This window comes from Bacillus rossius, chromosome 1 (assembly GCF_032445375.1).
Source record: "Bacillus rossius redtenbacheri isolate Brsri chromosome 1, Brsri_v3, whole genome shotgun sequence".
Lineage (NCBI taxonomy): Eukaryota > Metazoa > Arthropoda > Insecta > Phasmatodea > Bacillidae > Bacillus > Bacillus rossius.
In genome coordinates, this window is record NC_086330.1 from 321,009,506 (window position 1) to 321,028,618 (window position 19,113).

At 36.4% G+C, this 19,113-nt stretch overlaps 1 long non-coding RNA gene across 1 annotated transcript; it reads left to right on the forward strand.

Annotated features, from left to right (window-relative positions):
* Positions 1–831: 831 nt before the first annotated feature.
* Positions 832–7,458, forward strand: LOC134527970 (uncharacterized). The gene is made up of 2 exons (XR_010074327.1): positions 832–2,420; positions 6,544–7,458. It is a non-coding gene; the product is annotated as an uncharacterized LOC134527970 (long non-coding RNA).
* The last annotated feature ends 11,655 nt before the right edge of the window (positions 7,459–19,113 follow it).

Genomic DNA, 19,113 nt, shown 5'->3' on the forward strand with positions numbered 1-19,113 from the left:
TTTCTCGTGGAGTTGTGCTCTGAATTACCACTACGTTAAGTCGCCTTTTTTCGTTGTTGCATTTTTTGCTGCCGACTAACAATTCGGCAGTAAATCTGGCGATTAGGTAATGCTGAGGCTTAGACAGGTTTGCCACACAAATAGGATGAGTAGTTTGTAAAAATTCCCCTTTCCTGCTAAAGTAAAGTTGATTATATTCTGTTGGCATTTAAATTATATTTATTATATTTATTTGTGCTCACCCTTGTTGAACTTTATAAAGTAAATTCGTAAAAGGAAATAGTGAACTGAGGAAACATTTGTTTCTTGGTTAGGTATAACTATAATACTTGTTAGGTGATTATTAATTTTATAAATGTTCTGTGGCATTATATTGTCGCGGGTTGAAATTTTGCAGGGTTGTTGAAATCAAATTTAGGGACTTTACTGACGGGACTCTGGGCTGGCTGCTCTGTTCACTCGTCAGCGCAAGTGGCGTGACCATGTAATTGGGGCACGGGGCCGGCGCGGCGCGCTGCGGGCTTGCAGAATTTTGTTTGTTTGTTTGGCCGCGCGCTGGCGCAGCCACGGGCCGCAGTTACTGGGGCGCGCTGTCGTAACAAGCCGCGCGGTGTGGCCTGCACATCGGGGTAGAGGGGGGGTAGTCTTCCCAGATGTTCTAGTTAGTTGTTTAGTAAATTTGACTTCAATAACGAGCTTTTGTTATGGTAGGCGCGGCAGGGCGCGCGAATTTAAGCGCAAGTGAGTGGTGACTCGGGGCTCACTCAGGCGGAGGCTATGCGTCTCACCTGTGGTCACGAGTTGTTAGTTCGTTCGTGATGTAGGAATTCAGGCTCACTCAGGCGGAGGCTATGCGTCTCACCTGTGGTCACGAGTTGTTAGTTCGTTCGTGATGTAGGAATTCAAGCTTTCGGGCAGAAGCTATGGCCGACGCCAGAGGCCACGAGTCGTTTAATTTAAGTTAGGTCATAATGTAGTCATCTTCAAGCTTTCGGGCGGAGGCAATGGCCTTCGTCACTAGTCGTTTAGTTATAATTTTTAAAATGTAATGTTCGTTCGGATTTTAAGGGCAGGAGAGGCCCCTACGTTAGTTTTAAGTAATCGATCAAGAAAGGCTTTTCGGAAAATGTGAGTATGGACTTATCTTTGTTTTAATTTTAAGTATTAATTATGATTTGAGGTATTCGGAAGGACTAGGGAAGTGTTTAGTGAAGTTCTCTCATTCTCTCTCTTGTAAGGTCGTTCAATCGTTAAGGAAGTAAAGAGATTATTGTTTTAAATTGTAATCCCGCTATTTAAATGTTCTTTAAAATGATGTTGAGTATTTGACTTTAAGAATAAAATAATTTTAATTAAGTATTATGTTATTTTGCAAAATCTCCTTAGTTCAGCTCTCACCAGACATCCTGTACGGGATGACGAACCTATGATCCTAGGTACAGTAAAGTATTTTATGAAGTTAAGACTAGTTGATGCCAAGCGAGTTGTTTCTATGTAAAGAGCTACGATTCTCGCCCCCCCCCCTCTGAAGGTGGATCGTGACAGAAATGGCGGTGGCACCGGCTAGGTACACGTGACAGAAATGGTAGAGTTCGCCGGATAGGTTCTATTTCTGGAGAGAGAGAGAGGTAGATTTTTATGTTTATTATTAAGTTAGTTTCAGCTTCTGATAGCAGGTTATTAAGAGTTTACTTGAGGAGAGGATTACGGAATTTTAGTCTATAGTGGAGGAAGTCTTTGAGATTTTTTTTTTGACGTAACAGATGATTATTTGAGTATACTTGTAAGGATAAAGTTTATAGTGATAAGTTGTTTTAAGTCGTTGAGTTTATCGGGGATTTTTACGTGAGGAGAATACGTTATAATTTAAATACTTAATAAAGATAATGCAAGTGGTTTAGTTTTATTAAAGTTAATTTAAGATTGTAGGTTAAGAGAATTATAATTTAAAATAAAAAATTTTTGTCGTAAATAGGAATTATTTTCAAGTGAAGTTTGTTTTGTTGTCGTGCGCGTAGGAGACGAGACGTACGAATTAAATCAGTCGAGGGAAGGATAAACGTTAGAAAGGAATTGAAGAGAAAACGAGAGTTTATGTAAAAGAGAGTTATAGAATTTATAGTGATGTTTTGTTTTAATTAGAAAAATGTTGAGAGTTGTTTCAGAACGACACGTCAGTGGACGTGGCAGAGTGAACACGTGACGGGGAGGTGCTGAGACCTAGCGGAGAACGGAGGAACCGCAAGCGAGGGTTGGCGCACCTGATGGAATTCGGTGACGTCACGGGCTCATACGGAGACGTGGACAGGCCGTGACCTTGTTTTGATCAGCTGTACGGTAACTTAGCGATAAGAAAATAGACTATTGGTTAAATAAATTTAAATTTAAGTGTGTTTTAGAAGAAGAGGAACTTTCAGTATGTAAGTAATTTAATTTAAGAAGTGTATGATGTATAGGCTAGAAGTGTTTCGTTGTAAGTTGTTTATGTTTTTGTTAGTTAAATACTACCTCGGTTTTAAAAATATTTTTTTGGGATTTGTAAACATTATTAAGGAGGTACACTATAAAATCGATAAGCATTGAGAAAACTGGGAAGGCTAGATTTTGTGTGTAGAGGGAATTTACTCCAAAAGAACAGAGAGACAAAATTAATGTTTTCATTAGGGCGAGGGACCCTAAGGTGAGGCGTTGTGTCCCTGGGAAGAAAGGGAATTGTAGCGCAGACCATAGGAGATGGGCTGACTACGGAATTAAGGGTCAGGAGAATCCTGAGAGTTGTGAGTAGTTTGGGGCAGGAGTTCCCCATGGTAGTACCGAAGTGGCTATCCTGTATGGGATAGGGTACCATTTCAATGAAGTTTGTTGGTGGGGTTAGAGCCCCCTGTGTAGTGGGCCTATAGCAGATAGGCACTACAGTGAAATTTTTGGTTATTTTGTGAGGTAAATTCCCTGGAGGTTAAGTAAGATTGGATTCAGTTAGGAAGGAGGGAAATGAGAAACATTGCTGTAGAGAGTTAGTGTACTTGCCTAATGTGAAATTGAATTTTACTAAATTAATTTAGGAGAAAGTTTTTTTCGGTAAATAAATAATAATGGAAGATAGCTAGATAATTAATTAATTTTTTTTGAGTAAGGTGTTTTAAGTAATGAAATAAAATAAGGTGAAGTAATTTGAATAATTGGGGAGGAGTTTCTTTAAGAGTTTAGATAATTGTTTTTGAATTTATTGAGATATTCAGCCAGTGGAGTTTGAGTATGAGAGATACAGTGAGATCTCAAGGAAATTGGTTGTTTATTAATTAGGACGAATGAGATTTTATGATTAAGAGTCAGTAAGCATAGTTAAAATTTACGACATAATATTTGTTGACAGTTTACAGTTATTAAGGAGAAAACAGAGTAATCTATTTATTTTTATTTTAAGGGTTTGAAGATAAGATTATGAATTTTTTTTTTGAAAGTTTCTTGGGCATGTTTGAATAATTTTTATTTGGATTTTAAGAAATTACAGAGAAAATTTAATTGATTTACATTAGTTTGGAAGTATGGTGGTTTAGTGTTCGATTAGCCCTAACTTGATGGTCGGATCCCAAAAGAATGCCGTAAAACCGATAGCCAATTGAGAGGAATGCGGTAGGCGCTTGTGTAGAGAGGGGTTGTGGGAAAACTCCTTGGGACTGATGGCAGATCAGGGGCCCTAAATAGTGTGTGATGCTGTAAAACCAGTGCAGAGAAAGCCTGGTATGCTTAAATTTTTGGGCACAGGTTATGTAAACCTGGGGTTCCATGGGATTTAGTCATGTTAGCTGCTGTGAGACATTAAGATTTCCAGGCTCCATAGTAAATTCAATGTAAATTTTTGTTTTCTTAAAATAATAAATTTGTTTTTAATTTTTTTGAGATATTTGATTTGTAACAGTGAATACAGACCCCGAGGAATAAGAGTTGTCATGATGTGAGAGGAGAAGGTGGTAGGCCTAAAAGGGTACAGGCACCACAGAGGTTATGTGCATTGCATAATTTAAATATAAGGAAACTTGAGAATTTGAAATTTTGTTGTTGGTTTGTACACCCATAAGAAGAGTATAGGCAGAATTTTTATTGTTATGAGATGTCTAATTTAATTGAAAAGAAGAAAGTTTAAAGATGCAAGGTAACATTATTATTGTAATAATTGAAAGAGATTAAGAGGTAGAGAGAAATAGGCAGTTTTTGTTTGTAAGTAGGGGAGAGTAGGGTATAACGGGGTACTTAGTATAAATCGCTTAAATTTATTGTTTTAATATTGCGGTATATGTATGAAACCATCAGCATGCGTAGATTGTAATGTGAGTTTAATTCTGCAACTAGTACCGTGTCTTCTGAAATATTATTATTGCAGAGATTTTTCATTATTTGAATGTATGCACACTACCCTGTTTTACCCAACTGGTTGGGTAAAACGGGGTACAGAAAGCAGATTTTTAAATGATTAAATATGTGCATTATAAAAAATTCTGAACAACATGTAGTATGACAAATAAATACAATTGTCAGTAAAAATATGAGGATTAAAAAAAAAATCAATTATAAGCCTTCACCTTACATGTTCCTCTGTATTTACAGTAAAACTTCACAAAAACATTGGTTTGCGGAAAATCACAAACATTGTTTGAACAACAATAACACAACACTGTTAATTTTGAGGAAGTGGTTAGTCTAATAGCATAATCTAATTATGTATAATACAACCTTGCATATGCGGTTAACCCAAATATCTGACAAAACATATGATTGTTTAATTAGCCTAATATGGCTTAGTAGGCCCGTCAGAACACAAAATAAGGCCAGAGTCTATATTCCAAACTGGCAGAAATCACATTCAAATGGCCTACAGTCATCTGTGTCTACACCAGCACATTCTTCATGGCTCCAAGAATGACACTTTAAGCATTGCACCCAACTTTCGGCTGATTTTGAAGTGGAGAACTGTTCAGCGCAATACATGCAAGGAACGTCATCATCATCAGACACACGCAAAGTTACTGTTGGTATGGATTTGTTGCTGTCTTCTTTATTCTTATGTTTTTTAGAACTGTTTTGAGATTTAGATACACCAGCATTTTTCCTAATTAGTTCGTTCTTATATGGCGAGTCGGTCAGCACAGCTGCCTTGCCACGTCGTCGTCCTCTTCCTTCTGCAGGATTTCTTTTGGCATGGGAATCGGCATCACTGTAGTCGGTGGAATTCTGAAGCTACTGTTTGATGAAGCATTTCGATTGTTTTTATCAGATAGGCCTAAACGAGATTCAGTTGGTGAAGATACCAAACCAGATGTCCCAGAAATATTACCAACACTGACATTTCCATGGGACTCTGAAGGCCTTGTGTAAGCTCGGTCAGTTGTTGCAGCAGTCACTGGAATATCACCTACACTGTCATTTTCACTCGGTTCTGAAGGCCTGGAGTTAGCTCGGTCAGTTGTTGCAGCAGTCAGTGGAATATCACCGACAGTGTCATTTCCACTCGGTTCTGAAGGCCTGGAGTTAGCTCGGTCAGTTGTTGTCTTTTGGGTGACTGTATAAATGTACTGTAGGTAACTCTGTATAACATTTAGTGTGCATAAAAATACTATTTTTAATTTTAAAAGTCATTTGCACAATTGATCGAAAAGATGGTTAAAACAGGAAACTGGTTGGGCAGAACGGGGTACTACCCCGTTTTACCCATTACCTGTGTACCCTGTTTTACCCTACATGCAGGTTCTCAAGCAAAAACGAAAACAGAAATTCTTAACACCCGTCAATTGCATCGGTTACTATGGCACAACATAGCAAATATAATACTTTACTTGAATACAACTTACCATAAAATATATCTGCAACCACTGATTAAATATTGTATAGCCAATACACGCTAAACATTTTAGTGAAACATCATAAATTTGTAATTTCCATTATTACGCACGAAAGAATACTGTGCGACACTTCATACTACCTCACTCTAGTGACGACGTGTAGAGGAGTAACTTACCAAACGTACACACAGATAGCAGCACGTGTACGGAAAATAACAGTGGTACCCCGTTCTACCCAACTACCCTGTTTTACCCAACTCTCCCCTACTAAAGTTTACAAATAGAAATTTAGTAACTAAGAATGAATAATAAGTTAAGTCTAGTGTAAAAGTTTTTTTTAAGTTTGTTAAGTTAAGAGTCACAAGTAAATTTTTTTTTAGTGAGAATGTCTTTGATAGGAAGTATTAGAAACTTATGGGAATTTTAGGGTAACATAAATAATGTAGGTAATGAATAATAAATAGATGGTAGGTCTTAAGTTAGGATTAACATTTGAAGCAGAATTTAATTAAGAAGAAGGAAAATAAATAGGCCTAATGAAAAGAACAAAAAAGGATTTTATGGTAAAGCATTTTTTTTAAGTAATAAACAATGAATAATAATGTTGTTTCAGGGTAATGTGTACTAATAATACAATTTTTTTTTTAGGACCAAAGAACAGGAATTATGTAATTTAAATTAACATGTATTTTTGAAACTGTTACAGATTCCTTAAGATGAGCTGAGCAGCAGTCCAGTTTACAAGATGACAAGAGTTCGAGAGACAAGATACAAGATCACTGAAACAAGAGCCAAGACTGAAGATTCAAGAGAAGAGAAAGCTGGCAGCCATGGACTTACAAGTGGAGATTAATAAGGTTATGTAAAGTTTTATTTTTTTATGGAAGACAGTAACTGGAGTTTTTTTTTGTTATAAATATTATTTACAGAACTTTTTAGGTTATAGTAATGTAATGGAACTAGTGAGTTGTGGTAGCTGTCAAAAAGAACTAATACCTTAAGTTTAATTTTTAAAGTTAATTTTCTTAATTTACAGAGGGATTAGTAGTTTTTTTTAAACCTTATTTAGGTTGGAATTTAAATACAATAGCTTATTATAAATGTGTACGAACAGTTCAAGTTCACAGTACTGATAGGTAGGTCAGATGATCTTATTGATTTTGATGATTTGTTGTTTTGAGTTGATTTTTAAGTGTTGTGAATTAGACAATGAAATAGTTCTGAAAACTTAAATTATTTCAAGCTAAGAAATAGTAAAGTTAATTGTAACTCAAAGGACACCAGAATTTAATTTTTTTTGAATTAGTAATGTTTGAAAATTTTATACTTTACAAGAAAGGTTATAAACAAACAGATCGGATGGAACAAGGATGCAGTAAATCACAATTTCATTTAGAATTATTGATTAGCTTTTGAGGTTATGAAGTAAAAGTAATTATAGTTTAAAAGTTTGAATAAAAAAAAATGGTTTTTTTTTTAATTTGTTTGAAATAGAAAGTTTAAAAGTTAATTAGTCATGATCTAGGTGGGTGATGGGGTGGGAATTGGCCACTCTTTTTCCCTATAACCTCCCTAACATGGCCTTCTATTACATCTAACAAAAAAAAAAAAAAAAGAAAAAGAAGACTTAGTATTAGTTAGAATGTTTTTTCATGAAGATACCTGATGAACTTTTTTTTTTATTGTTGGGAAGAATAGTAGCAAGATTAATCAGATGTTTTACTCAGAAGAAGAAGAAGAAGAAGATAAAGCAGTTTTATGACTCGACAAGCCAGAGATTGGTGTTTCCCCTCTGCGCTTCTATTGACTACGTTGTTTACTCTCATGGGATAGCTGGTTCGGCACCATGGAGAGAGATTGGTGGGCATTGTGGTTGCCCCCAGAAGAAAAGAAGAGTAGAAGAGGTTATGGGTGGGTCATGTGAACTGACCTTCAACCCAGTTACTTCGTGGGGACTATTTGCTGTATAGAGAAGATCAAGACTCAAGAGTTATGGAAAATCATTGGAGGTCATGTTTCCCTTCCTTAAGTTTTTCCTATCAAATTATTTGCCTGATTAGATTATGCTAAGGGTGGGATACTTTATGTTAGCAGTTGAATTAATTAATTTTATTTTTTTGTGTGTTTGCATCCTTGCCCATCGATTGCAGTTTAGTAGTTAGTTTTGTATTTGTCAGGCGTGATGGTAATGCCTGTTGATGATGTTTCAGAATTGTAATCTGTTCGTGATGAGGATGGCACAACTCCGAAGCAGATGTGGGGAGAAGTTGTGAGCTGCCCTGGAAGCCAGTCCAGTAGCTGTTGGAGTTGAGTGGTGTTTGCTGATGGCCAGCCCAGGGAGCTACTCTTCTCGACAACACTGACTTCGAGGAGTTGCACCAACCTTCACGAGATAAGAGTTTAATTAATTGAAACACTGTAAGGACACTTAATTTTTTTTGAAGAACGAAAGAAGTATGGTAATAAACGGAAACCGAAAAAAAAAAATAATAATAATTATCAAGAATTTGCACATTGTTTAACGAATACTGAGAAACTAAGAACAGTAATTTAATTTGTAAAGAGAGCTTCACTAACAGAACAATTTTTTTTAGAATTGAGAACTCGAGCCTCTGAAGGTTCCTGTGAGAACAAACCAGATAAAAGTTTTACATTTAATTTTATGAATACTTGTTGTTTTAAAATAAATCTTATGCAGAATTTAGATGTATGTTCAGACAGCAAGGAACTAAGAAAATTATTATTTTTGTGAAATGAGGAATTTATAGTTATGGTTTAATGGAAAAAGACAATTTGTAATTTTGAGGTAGCTCGATGGGGCTCGAGCTCTGTGAGGGGAGGGTTATGTCGCGGGTTGAAATTTTGCAGGGTTGTTGAAATCAAATTTAGGGACTTTACTGACGGGACTCTGGGCTGGCTGCTCTGTTCACTCGTCAGCGCAAGTGGCGTGACCATGTAATTGGGGCACGGGGCCGGCGCGGCGCGCTGCGGGCTTGCAGAATTTTGTTTGTTTGTTTGGCCGCGCGCTGGCGCAGCCACGGGCCGCAGTTACTGGGGCGCGCTGTCGTAACAAGCCGCGCGGTGTGGCCTGCACATCGGGGTAGAGGGGGGGTAGTCTTCCCAGATGTTCTAGTTAGTTGTTTAGTAAATTTGACTTCAATAACGAGCTTTTGTTATGGTAGGCGCGGCAGGGCGCGCGAATTTAAGCGCAAGTGAGTGGTGACTCGGGGCTCACTCAGGCGGAGGCTATGCGTCTCACCTGTGGTCACGAGTTGTTAGTTCGTTCGTGATGTAGGAATTCAGGCTCACTCAGGCGGAGGCTATGCGTCTCACCTGTGGTCACGAGTTGTTAGTTCGTTCGTGATGTAGGAATTCAAGCTTTCGGGCAGAAGCTATGGCCGACGCCAGAGGCCACGAGTCGTTTAATTTAAGTTAGGTCATAATGTAGTCATCTTCAAGCTTTCGGGCGGAGGCAATGGCCTTCGTCACTAGTCGTTTAGTTATAATTTTTAAAATGTAATGTTCGTTCGGATTTTAAGGGCAGGAGAGGCCCCTACGTTAGTTTTAAGTAATCGATCAAGAAAGGCTTTTCGGAAAATGTGAGTATGGACTTATCTTTGTTTTAATTTTAAGTATTAATTATGATTTGAGGTATTCGGAAGGACTAGGGAAGTGTTTAGTGAAGTTCTCTCATTCTCTCTCTTGTAAGGTCGTTCAATCGTTAAGGAAGTAAAGAGATTATTGTTTTAAATTGTAATCCCGCTATTTAAATGTTCTTTAAAATGATGTTGAGTATTTGACTTTAAGAATAAAATAATTTTAATTAAGTATTATGTTATTTTGCAAAATCTCCTTAGTTCAGCTCTCACCAGACATCCTGTACGGGATGACGAACCTATGATCCTAGGTACAGTAAAGTATTTTATGAAGTTAAGACTAGTTGATGCCAAGCGAGTTGTTTCTATGTAAAGAGCTACGATTCTCGCCCCCCCCCTCTGAAGGTGGATCGTGACAATATTGTGATTACAAAGTACATAGTAGGGATAGACTATATTGCCAGTCCCGCTTGAAGTGTTTTACCAAAATTGGTGTTTTATTATAATTTGTTTTAGAACAAGTGCAGGTACATTCTTAAATACTCAGTAACTCTCTATCTTTTGGTGCTAAAAATATATTTATTAATGTGAATATGCCAGTGACCTAATGTGTATGATATTAATGTGTTTAATAGTACCTGAACAGAGTAATTTAAATATTTTAATATAGATTGTTTACATATTCTATTTTGTTATACATATTATATTTTTATGAGATATTTAATGGGGTTAAGTGGTGTGGTGTAACCGGTGCACCGGACGCCGGGGACAGGTGGTTCCAGAATTTGTGAGGCAGGAGGTTTTGTATTGGAGGGGAACGGCCTGTATGCCCTCTTTGCTTGAGACCTTGACCCCCATTGATTATTCTATTTTATTATGTGTCGTTATATGATCTTAAGACTGTTGGAGTCTGTAAATGAATTAATGCCTTTTTCTGATGTGGAATATTTACTGTGTATATTTTTTTTTGTTCAACTGAATATTATAAACTAATACCATCAGCCTGGGTTTTATTATTGTAATCCAGCCTTCTGCTTGGTACCAATTAGTGTTTACTGGCCCGGCCAGGCAAAAGAGGGGTTTTCAACTTATTATGCATTTATGAATTTTGTACATTGAAAACAGTGCAAACCTGCATTTTCGGTTGTTCAAGAAATAGTTTTAAATCATTATTCCCCATTGCATGAAACATTTAAAAAACGTAAACATTTTCTTATTGAATGATTTTCATGACTTAAAAGGCACATTTGGAATTAATCCTAGCATACTGATAACATGAATTCATGTTGTGTACAGTTTTTGGGTTAATTTTTCAAATGTAGCCTTTACCTTGAAACTCTTCATTTTAAAGTGTATCATTCAAATTCAATAAAAATTAGGTTTTTCCAAAACCATAGAAACTTGAGTTTTTCATGGTTTTGGGGAAACAAAATTTAAGTAGCTTGTATCTGCGTAAAATTACTTAAAAAATTACGTAGCAAAATATACTATTCAACTAAACAAAAATTTATGTCGAAGGCTATGGCCAATTTAATTCGGTGATTCGTTCATCGATAATGAAGCAGAAAATTGCGCTGAATTCATTTGGCTTCGATTCGTTAGCGCTCGAGTTTACCAGGAGTGAGTGCAGCCGTCGCAATTTCTCGCTTGATTATTCCCGGGAACACGAGGGGGAAAAACACATCGCAATCACGCGAAGCATTATGGTTAAACAGCAGTAATTTGCCGCTCGCGCTAATCACTCGGTGCACCGAAATAGTCTGAAGGGGCAGAGTATGTCGAAAAATAGGCCATCGCTGTTTACATTAGTACCTGTATAGCAATGTTGCTGAATTATGTTTTTTTTTATTGGTCAAATATATTTATCATACTGTTGAGATTGGTTTTCCGCAACGTAATCTTGATTGTGACAATGTTTTGAAAGTTAGTCCCTGAACGTGGCACTACCAGCAGAACAGCGAGGCATCGCTTGTTGCCTACCCCCTCAGGCATGCTTCGACACCAGCGACTTAAAGGCTCACCCGAGTATTATGAGTGGAGGGGGAACCACGTGATTCGTCACCTGACCTCACACCCCTTCTTCCTCCCTTCGTGGAGGAGAAATAACTCCATGCATCTGGATGGTTCTAAAATGAAGTGGACACCTGCCCAAAGAGAGAGTGTGTGTATAAATATTTAAGCTTGGGTTAGCCTGCAGTATTCAGAATCTTCGGAGAGCCGAATGAGGAAGCTCTCACACTCAACTACGTCACCCAGCCATCACGCTGTTCGTCACCACGTCACTCTGCCCAACCCCACAGCGAGCTGCATGTTAGACTTAGCCTCAGAAGTGAGTAAGCTGGACTTTTAACTGTTTCGCAAGTGAGTTCGGACTTAGCCCGTTCAGCGCCGAGGTGCCAACAGGAGAGAGCCGCAGAAGTAACTGGTCACTCGTTCAGAAACTCTTTGACCTGACTGACGGAGCGAGTTTCTACTCGCTGAGCGAGTAATTTCTGAAAAGAAAACAGTGTATTTACGACCTTTGGGCAAGGGCAATTTGCCACCAAGGTACTAAAATACTCGCCAACAAATTTTTTTAACTCGTCGAGCGAGTGCGTGTGGGCGAGTAAAAGAGCGTATCCATGCTAAAAGGGCACATGGGACAAGGCTATAAAGAGGACTTAGTGTGTATGACTGGAGCAGTGGCTGACATGTAAGGTCAGTGCTATAATAACCCGACTTAGCCTTTCAAACACTACTGTGGACTTGGGTTCTCGACGAAGAGGAAACTACTGAAGTGTGACGAGTTTATGCCACTGTCAGAGCTTCGGAACGCTAACCATGTGGAGGTGTTTGCATGATGGTAATTCTCCGTTGTGAGGGTGACAGGTCACGAGTGCCGACGAGTTGAGAAGAGTGAGGTGTTGCTGCTCTTTCGCCCAGCTGTAGAGGTCATCTTCGGAACTGGGTGTTCCGCACTTGGGCCGTGCCCGAGAAGTCCGTGTAGAGCGTCGTTACGGAGGAGGGCGCCACAAGGCAGGCACCACGACTACGAGACGACTCGCTGCAGTGAAGCCCTGGAGTGGACATTCAATTTCAACCATCTTTAAGGCGAGTGTCAAGTGAGTCATTACCCGCTTAACCCAGGGGTTTACCTTTGGTGTCAACATCGTTTACACTTTAAAGAGACATAATACGACTTAGTTTGATAAAGTATGTTTGCAAGCTGTAAAGTACTTGCAGAATTTTAATGTTTACAACAACTATTAATTTAATAGTTAGAGGAATTGTGATTGTCTTGTAAATAATCTTGTAGTCAAAATCTTCTTCATCTTAGAGCCATATATAGCAAGTTGCGTTTAGGCTACAAAAATAATATTTGAGGTCACTTGTAAACAAGTTTCGTTCGGTCATTAAAAAATAAAACTCTCGAAAAATAGGTTTTTATTTACAGTTTTAGTCCACTACATTTCTACTTTACATTTGTACATAATCGCCATTCAGTTTCAAGAGGTTTTCGTAAAGTTGCACCAGTTTCTTTAGTCCCTCTGCATATAAGTTCACCACCTGGGAATGGAACGGATGTCTTGGCCATAGGGATCACATACTTCGATTACGCAATGCGTGTAGCTTAAGTACAGGCTGCTAGTAAACATCACCGGAAAACGTTTAAGCAATCTCCGTACTCGAGTCGAAAAATGATGGCTACCGTTTTTGGGATGACAAGGGCACCATTTTGGTTGATTTAATGGAACGTGTATCAGTAATTAGAGCAAAATTTACAAAACTACGATTGCCAACTGGTTCAATTTCCATGCGACGAACATCTATGCAGAGAGTTAAAATAAACTGGTGCAGCGTTGCGAGAAGTGCTTGGAACTGAATGATGATTATGTGAAAGTGTGACGTACATATGTAGTAAACTAAAACTGTCTATAAAAACTTTTTATCGCGAGTTTAATTTTTATAATGACCAAACGGAGCTTACTTTAGAATATCTCTCGTATATTCAGTAATCGATGACATACGTAATTAATTTAATTTGACGTATTTTTATTGATTAGCCGATCACATTAATTTTTTATCTTTCTGAGAACAACAGCAAGTCATATTTATCATTTGAAGGACACTTAAGCAATATGTTTATGTAAACTGTTCTGATTTCAATTGCATAAATATTATCTAGGCTCCTCAATCAACTTCTCCATTACATAAAGATTTCCAGAAAAAAAACTTTCCTGATACAATAAAAGAGGTTTTTCAAAATTTGTTTTATATGAGTGTACTACTTTTGTTTGATTTATTAATTATTATATTATTTATTAATGCCTTTGTGTAAATTAAAATTACCATATAAGTTTGCAACACAAACTTTTGAATTAAAAAAAATTCCAATGAGGTGTGTGTACCCACAATATTTTGCTTATAAACTGGTACCAATGATTGTGTTATGCTCAACCACTTATCAAGAGTAAAGTGATTTGTGGTGTGTAAATTAAAAAAAGTTTCTTACAGATAAATAAATAGTAAAATACATTTTAAAACGGTTATTATGGGCCTAAAACAAGATTAAAAACTATATTTGTAATTGACTAATTTTTATATATTTCTAAGCATTCCATATTTATACTAGTATACGGATTTTCCAAAATTTAGACAAAATATTATGATAGTAAACTTTACATTCGTAAGTTAAGGTATTGCAGTTCTTCTTAACATACAATCGGAAGATTAGTGTGAACGTTTATAATTTTCCATAACAATATTGTCACAATAATTTTAACAAATGTAAACTGAAAGCGTGCTAACACTCTTTGTTTGAATATAACATTATTTAGCTTGTGTTAAATAAAATAAAAATACTCTCTCTCATTATATTCTCAGCCATCAAAAAAGAAGTAATATTATGAAACTGAAGAAAAATGGTTGTTTCACCAACTGTGATTTTTCTCTTATTATGTACATCATAAATTTATCTCATAACTGGCTAATAATACTTCATTTAACTTTCCCCTTATCAAATTAGAATATTTTGAACTCTCAAATTTGCAGCTGACATGTTTGGCCCCCTTTAATACTTTTAAACTCCATGTCCTAATTGCCAAACAGATTTCCCGCACACAATGCATGGCATGATCACAACTGTATTCACTTTTATTACTCTGCTCATCGCTTCATGAATAGCAACAATTTCCTGCTATTTCATAGGTAATCAAATTTTGCCCGGAGTTACTCGATTTCACAACCAAAGTGCTAGTGTGATAATATTACTGTTGTATATGAAAGTCTCGCTTTATGAAACCACTTGTAAAACTTGAAAGTCACACGCAAAAGGGTTACATTTTGCTGTCCTTGTGGAAAGCACTCAATGCTGTAATCTATTCCTTTTTTAGGACCTACAACACCGTAGTACATTAATTTGAAGTGTAAGGAATTTATAAATCAGCGTAAGCCATGTAAGCGCCCTAAAATCGTCTTTTTACGACTTGATCACAAAATTTCGATATTTCTCAACTATCTTGAATTTTAATGTGCATGGTTTATGCACATAAAAGTTCAGGAAATATTTTCTAAATGACGGAGAAGACTACATCAAAATACACAGGTGCAGTTTAGAAGAAATCGAACAGACAGACATGGATAGAGACTTTTGTTACCACTTATTTAGAGATAAGTCATGGTCTTTTGTTTGAGCAGATTGATAACAAAGTAGACTTGTAGCACATTTAAATATGTTTCACGTTGATTTTTGGATCGCAGTGTTCTTGACATAACTTTGACGACCCTGAGACAGTTACAAAGCAGGATGAAAATGGTTAACCAATTACGTGTAATGCACCGAAGGTGATAGTGTTATCGACCAATGTTAGTTTTAATGAACGTCCATACAGATAAGTATTAGGTAAATTTGAAAATTAATTTCCCCCTCCTTTTATATATTTAGCCTTTAATAATGTCAATTACTCATATTTTTTGTTATCTTTTAATATCACATAGACTACGTTATACCTCTTCTAGCATCTTATATGTTTTAATTATAGTAGTAATTTGAATTTAGTTTGTATTGTGATTTTATGTTTGTTTTCGTTATCATCATTTATTTATGTAACTATTGTTTTATTTTCATTTTGCAACAAACTTTGTAAAACAGCAACGTAGTTAAGTGTAAGTCGATGCGTCACGCCCTACCTTTGCCACATAAAATAAGCCAATACAATAAACTAATTGATATAAGTTGCACTTTGTAAGTGTGTAGTAATATAAAAGTTATATACTTAAATATTGTATTGAAATTGGTTATTTAGTGAAATAACGGCATTGGTTTGCAAAAAAAAACTGCATAATTTTTATTTATGCTTGTATTACATTAAGTTATTTTAGTAGGTGCTCTGGCAAAAGAGCTGTCTATTTCAAGCGAAGGTAATATTTGTTTTTCTAAATACGTCTGAAAATAGGCAAATCTTAACATTATAATGTCATCGTGCTATTGACCACCCATTGCAGTTACAAATCAATTTTTAAAACCATTTCTCATAGGTCAATATTTAAATCAACGTGTATGATGTGATATTTTTGAAGATAATTCATGCTATTCAGATTACGTTAATTAAATTATCTAATACATGTCATCATCATATTAAGAGTTGCATAGTATTTACTAGATCTGCCTTAAACAGTATATTATTATCCATTAGGTTTAAAAAGTAACATTGGTAAAATTCCATTTAAACATTATTTTTTGCCAAAAGTTAGTGTTGTTTCTTTATTATCGTTGTATTACTAACCAACCTATGTATAATTTTTAAAACCTGACAAACTATAGGTTCTGATAATTTTACATAAAAACCTTTAGTTATACATACATGTGCGTTAAGGCCTACCATGTGAAACTTTTAATATAAAATAAACACCCTTAGGTCATTGAATCCACGAATTTTTCCCAGTCCTTAGCAATGTGTAAATGCAAGTCTTTTTCGTCACAACAAAACCTAAACTTTCATTAGATTGAAGTCAAGTATTCTGCTTGCGCCAGCGATTTCTTCCTTGGAATTGGCGGCCGTCTTCAAGCGCAGCCATTGCCTTATTTGAACGGGCTATTCCTGACACGTTCACTTCCGCGCCATATTGCTGCAACTTTTTAATTTCGTGAACCAGTGGTATAATGTACCTGGAATAATCCAAACCAATCACGAAACACAGACGATGCACAGTTTTTCAAACAGACAGCTGGTCTAAAGATATTTTCGTGAAATAGTAAAGAAATATTCCTTATTTGTATTCCCTGCATGCGTTACTGAACATACTATGCATTGAATGATCTTGCCAAATACAACTAAAGACAAACCAATCAAATAAATAAAAAAAAGGCAACCAAATCTTCTAGACTTAAAAAACATATTTATACTTATGAGTAGGGTGATATATTATTCATGAAAAGATTCCAAGACTAACTTAGATTTAAAACACTGTAGTATCGTCTGTGTTGTGTGATTGGGTAATGAGTTTCTTTCAGGTTCATGTCTATTCTCAGAGCACCAATCACAGTAATTCAGTGCGGGAAGCAAACGCGTCCCGACTGGCTCGGTCGAACAAGGCATTAACAATGTCTTCTCATGCAGACGGCCGCCAATCACAAAGAATAACAGTTGGCACGGGTATACCATGTTGCAGTCTAATGGACATCCAGATTTATCCTCAAAAAATGCCTGCCCCTACTTATGAGACACATTTAACGGCAAAAACTAATTTTTCGGACGTCCGACACGATGTATGATTTACGCCATTATTTTGAAGTTACATACAGTTACCAATAATATTATAATATTTCACAAACTTACGAAGTACAATGGATGGATTCATTATACAAAATACACTACATTGAAAACAAACGCAATTTGGTTTGTTGACGGATAATAAATGTAACGTTTATATTAGCAATGAAAAAATCGATTAAAAAATGATAAACCAATATGTTTTATTGTTGCTTCGGTTTTAAATAGAATTTAAATTCTATTATTTTTCCTAAACCACGATAGAATTAGTTCAGTGCTGTTCCAATTAGTAACTATCTCTTGCGTCTGAATGTAGTATTTGTCAATTTCAATATCTTCTTGGCGTCAGGAAGGATAAAGTATTACAGATATGGAAAGAAATGTAACTAGCGTTTAGAATGGAAAGAGCATAATTTTAAAAAAAAACGTTACAATTTGTTTGTTACGATCAGATGTGTACTCTAGAAGTAAAAAAAGAAAACTGAATGCGTCACACGATTTCTCGTCCATTAGTCTATAAAATAGGTAACCGATTATTCCAATCGTACGAATTTCCCCACCACTAATACGTGCTCGATGTTCGTACGTTTCTGAGCCTCGTTTCACCTGAAATAACGAATTGGTGTTTAACTATCCGTTGCCTTCGGGTCATTTAAGAGAGAATAAATGGTTTCTCGTTGAGATGGAAAGATTTAAAAAGGGGCGGTGAGGGATTGCGGGAGCTACACGCTGAATTAAACCACCACCTCACGGCGACGTATACCGGGTCTCTAAAGTGAGAGTTTCTCGTGTGTTAACCCCATCATATCCTTTCACACTCAGAACATTTCACTGAACCCGAGTCAAACACCCGAATGATCGCAGTTCACGCATATTCGGATTTTATACTTTTTTTTGCTGTCATAAACGAAAAAAAATAGGTGTATTTGGTACCATAAACATGCTAATAAGTAAAAGCGTTGTAAAAGTTCTATAATTTTTGGTAAAAAAAATACAATGTTATTAATTGTATTTTGGAGGTTAGGCTCTTGCAGGTCTAGGTGGTCGTAACTAGAACGGGAAGGTTGGCAAGTTTGAGTCAACAAAATTTAAAAGGCTCTAAAATCGCTATAATGAATAAAATAATGAAATTTGTTGTTATTTTCTATTCCTACCGCGAAGTTTCTCATGAGAGCGGGGAAAATCCGGTTATGTTCGGGGACTGAACGGAGTCCAATGAAATGTAGTGCCTCTCTACGGCAAAAGAAGTGACAGAGTCGAGACCGCTTGCGAAGCCAGCTGCCAGGCAGCGGAGAACGACCATTTGTCACAAGGAAATTCTACTGCTCTTCCTTTTTGGGACGCTTTGTTCACGTCTACACTATTATTTTCCTCCCCTATTCCCGTCTCAGGCGAAAGTAACCGGCAGCTTCACTTTCGCCAATGAGACCGCAGCTGTTGTGCTATGGAACGCACGTCTGAAAACGTCCACAACAATCCAAAATCATGTCATACATGCGAATGAGCAGAAATAACCAACCATTTTTTTGTACGTTAACTCAACTTGCCACAGTACACCTGTGTATGCAATAGTCAAAAGGGAATTCAAGAAACATAATTTTTATTTCTTCGTTTATCAAGCTGAAATTTGGTAAGCGTTTCAGATAAAACAAATAATATTTCCTCTCATTAATGTTATTTTTCTGTTTAAAAAATTAAAGGTTTAAAATTCATCTACTTATACCTAAAGGTTTAGTTGGAGACGGCTGAAAAACCAACCTGATGGTTGATAATATTCAACGTAACTACCTGAAACATACACAAGTTACATTCACCTGTCTCAAAAACTGCATACGAGTCAAATATAAAGAGCATTTAGATTAATATGTTCATCAATTTTCTCCTTTAAAATATGTTTTATTTTAATAATGAATAAATATTTTTTGTCAA